Source organism: Babylonia areolata, chromosome 26 (genome assembly GCF_041734735.1).
Source record: "Babylonia areolata isolate BAREFJ2019XMU chromosome 26, ASM4173473v1, whole genome shotgun sequence".
Lineage (NCBI taxonomy): Eukaryota > Metazoa > Mollusca > Gastropoda > Neogastropoda > Buccinidae > Babylonia > Babylonia areolata.
The window spans coordinates 10,902,862-10,907,404 of NC_134901.1; positions in this window are offsets into that span (position 1 = coordinate 10,902,862).

The following is a 4,543-nucleotide window of genomic DNA, read 5'->3' on the forward strand; positions in this document are numbered from 1 at the left end:
GGGGGGGGGGGGGAGCGGGGAAGAGGAGGGGTCTGGGGACGTGGAAGGTTGAGGGGCGGGGGGGGGGGGGGAGTGGGGAAGAGGAGGGGTCTGGGGAGGTGGAAGGTTGAGGGGCGGGGGGGGGGGGGGGAGCGGGGAAGAGGATGGGTCTGGGGACGTGGAAGGTTGGGGGGCTGGGGGGGGGGCGGGGCAGAGGAGGGGTCTGGGGACGTGGAGGGTTGGATGCTGGGGCTGGGGGGGTTGGGGGGAGGAGTGGGGAAGAGGAGGGGTCTGGGGAGGTGGAAGGTTGGGGGGCTGGGGGGGGGGGATCGGGGAAGATGAGGGATCTGGGGACGTGGAAGGGTAGGGGGCTGGGGCTGGGGGGGGAGCAGGGAAGAGGAGGTGGAAGGTTGGGGGGCTGGGGGGGGGGAGCGGGGAAGAGGAGGTGGAAGGTTGGGGGGCTGGGGGGGGAGAGGAGGTAGAAGGTTGGGGGGCTGGGGGGGGAGCGGGGAAGAGGAGGTGGAAGTTTGGGGGGCTGGGGGGGGGGGGAGCGGGGAAGAGGAGGGGTCTGGGGACGTGGAAGGTTGTGGGGCTGGGGGTGGGGAGTGGGGGGGGGCGGGGAAGAGGAGGGGTCTGGGGAGGTGGAAGGTTGTGGGGCTGGGGGTGGGGAGTGGGGGGGGGGCGGGGAAGAGGAGGGGTCTGGGGAGGTGGAAGGTTGGGGGGCTGGGGGGCTGGGGGGGGAGCAGGGAAGAGGAGGTGTCTTGGGACGTGAAAGGTTGAGGGGCGGGGGGGGGGGGGGAGCGGGGAAGAGGAGGGATCTGGGGAGGTGGAAGGTTGGGGGGCTGGGGGGGGGGGAAGAGGAGGTGGAAGGTTGGGGGGCTGGGGGTGGGGGGGTGGGGAAGAGGAGGTGGAAGGTTGGGGGGCTGGGGGGGTGGGGGGGGGAGTGGGGAAGAGGAGGGGTCTGGGGACGTGGAAGGCTGAGGGGCGGGGGGGGGGGGAGTGGGGAAGAGGAGGGGTCTGGGGACGTGGAAGGTTGAGGGGCGGGGGGGGGGGGGGAGCGGGGAAGAGGAGGGGTCTGGGGACGTGGAAGGTTGAGGGGCGGGGGGGGGGGGGGGGGGGGAGTGGGGAAGAGGAGGGGTCTGGGGACGTGGAAGGTTGAGGGGCGGGGGGGGGGGGGGAGCGGGGAAGAAGAGGGGTCTGGGGACGTGGAAGGTTGAGGGGCGGGGGGGGGGGAGCGGGGAAGAGGAGGGGTCTGGGGACGTGGAAGGTTGAGGGGCGGGGGGGGGGGGGGGAGTGGGGAAGAGGAGGGGTCTGGGGAGGTGGAAGGTTGAGGGGCGGGGGGGGGGGGGGGGAGCGGGGAAGAGGATGGGTCTGGGGACGTGGAAGGTTGGGGGGCTGGGGGGGGGGCGGGGCAGAGGAGGGGTCTGGGGACGTGGAGGGTTGGGGGGGCTGGTGGGGGGGGGGGGAGGAGTGGGGAAGAGGAGGGGTCTGGGGAGGTGGAAGGTTGGGGGGCTGGGGCTGGGGGGGGCGGGGAGCGGGGAAGAGGAGGGGTCTGGGGAGGTGGAAGGTTGGGAGGCTGGGGGGTGGGGGGGGGGAGTGGGGAAGAGGAGGGGTCTGGGGAGGTGGAAGGTTGGGGGGCTGGGGCTGGGGGGGGCGGCGAGCGGGGAAGAGGAGGGGTCTGGGGATGTGGACAGCAACAGATGGAGAGGAGGGGGCGGGGGGCAAAGAATACATTCATAAACATTTCAATTGTTTCACGCCATCATCATACATTTTGTAACCAAGAAAATGAATAAGAAAATGTATATATGTGTATAGAGAATACGTAACACACAAGTTGAAGAAGAAGATGATGACAAAGAAGAAGACAGAGAAGACGAAGAAGAAGAAGGAGGAGAGGAAGGAGGTGAAGAAAAGGAAGTTAAGAAAAAAAAAAAGCAGACAGAGAATTGAGCAACACGCCATCAGACATGACCAGAGAACAAATCATAAATATTTCAACATTTCACATTATTGCCAAAACGAATTCTTTTGTAAAGTTCTAAATTTTTCATAGACAGTTGACCCATGCATTTTTTTTAATACAACAAAATGCGAACAAATGAATTGTTTCACTGATCAGGCTGTTCAAGGTGTGGTCAAGGTTAAGGTCATCCCAAGACTAACGAAGGAAACAGAAAAATTACAACAAAAGCAGCAGCAGAATAAAGGAGAAGACTGAAGAAGAAGAAAAAGAAGAAGTAAAGGAGGAGGAGGAGGACAAGAAGAAGAGAAGGAAGAAAGTGGAAGAGATCACAGCAGTGAAGAAATTGAGAAGAAAAGGAAGTACATAACAACACATATAGAGTAGAATGATGGTGATGATAATAATAATAATAATAATAATGGATACATATTGCACACAAAACAGAAATCTGCTCTAGCCCTAGTCTAGGTGCTTTACAAAAACGCTTTGTTAACATAAAACATTACATCTATGTTACATCCACACACCAAAATATGACTACACACACACACAGACACACACACACACACACACACACACACACAAACACTGCGTACAAACATTTTAACAATACATGTGTATCTGACAGCTACCCTAACACATACGCACACATAGGCAGGCACAAACTTACATAAACGCATGCGCACACAATACACATTCATATACATGCATGTAGTTATATTGACATACATATGTATACATACATAGTCAAGCACAGCTAACGCAAAGGAAGTGGACCTGCCACAATTGAACTTACTACTGAGGGAAAAGGTGAGTTTTGAGACGAGATTTAAAAGATACGAGGGAATCTGAATGACGGAGGTTATCAGGGAGCTTTTTCCATGTCTTTGGCGATTGAAAAGAAAACGATCTGTGTCCATAGGTCTTACTTCTGACGCGAGGTATCCTGAGAAGTGATGATGATAATGATGTTGGTGGTGATGATGATGATGATGATGATGTCAATGACGATGATTAATGAGAACGACAGTTCCTCTCTTCATCTCTACCCTCATCTATTTCACACCCCTGAGATCACGCAACAGAAAAGACCATGCTCATTAAAGGAAGATAATCACACCACGTAAGTTCAGGATATTATGTCTAAAAGTTATCTCCCTTCAATACCTAACACATTTGACAAGAGTCACTTTCTTGACAGAAAGGGGGGTGGGGGGGGGGGCTGAAAGAAGCAAGACAAGGAAAGTAAGTGTGTATTCATAAATGTGTGTGTGTGTGTGTGTGTGCGCACACACATGCATGCGAGTGTGTTTTTTGTGTGTTTTTTTGTTGTGTGTGTGTGTGTGTGTGTGTGTGTGTGTGTGTGTGTGTGTGTGTGTGTTTGTTTTTTTTACATTATAATTATTTATTTATTTATTTGTGTAAGTGATCTATTATTTATTCACCTCTTTTTTTCTTTTTTTTTTCCCTCAAGGCCTGACTAAGCGCGTTGGGTTACGCTGCTGGTCAGGCATCTGCTTGGCAAATGTGGTGTAGCGTATATGGATTTGTCCGAACGCAGTGACGCCTCCTTGAGCTACTGAAACTGAAACTGAAACTCTGTGTATGTGTGTGTGTGTGTGTGTGTGTGTGTGTGGTACTTGTGTGCATGCACGCATAAAGTGCGAAAATCAAACCAACCAAAAACAAAAAAAACAACACAAAACATAAAAATTCTACTTCACATCCAGTCTATTCAGTATTGTATATGTGTACACAGAGTGTATTGGTACAATGAACATCTGTCATTTCAACCACAGCATAGAACAAAACAACCAGAGGACCACAGTTCCTGCCTCACAGTGCTCCAACCACCACCATCACAACAGAAAATCACCAGGTCAAATCCACAGCGTTATGAACAACACAACAGAATAAGACTCCAAGACCCAAGGCTTTGCCCAAACACCATATACACAGTGCCAGAAATTCCCAGAGAACTTTTAGTTGTTGTCCTGGAGCAAGTAGATAAAAAAAAAAAGACTCTACTTGTTTCAGCAGATATCTATTTGTCCTCCCTATCTTAAAGCCTGAACCGGACTATAAATGGCGGGCGATTTGAATCAAGCCAGTTTCTCACCAGAGTCTGACACTGTGACGTCGGTGAAGGTTTATTCAAAATAAAAGCCTAATAAAGCTACGGTTTGGCTTCATTTATGGCAGAGAGCGAGATTTGCCTAGCAGCTTCCAATCTAGACCTGAATTGACTTTGGAAAGTACAAAATGTGTCAGCTACACATAATACAAAATTTGAATGCAGAGAAAAGGGGCGCAACCGAAACCTTGCTCTCGGGAGTTAAGACTTTAAGAGATGGTTAACTACAGTTAGAGCAATGACAAGTTAGCTGACATGATTCATTATCAAAGTGTTACATTTTACATGAAATGTGGGTGTAACTCTTTTGTTTCTAACAGTGTTAAGTATCAGTAGTTCAAGGAGACATCACGGTGTTCCGACAAATCCATATATGCTACACCACATCTGCCAAGCAGATGCCTGGCCAGCAGCATAACCCAACGTGCTTAGTCAGGCCTTGAGGGAAAAAAAAAGAAGAAAAA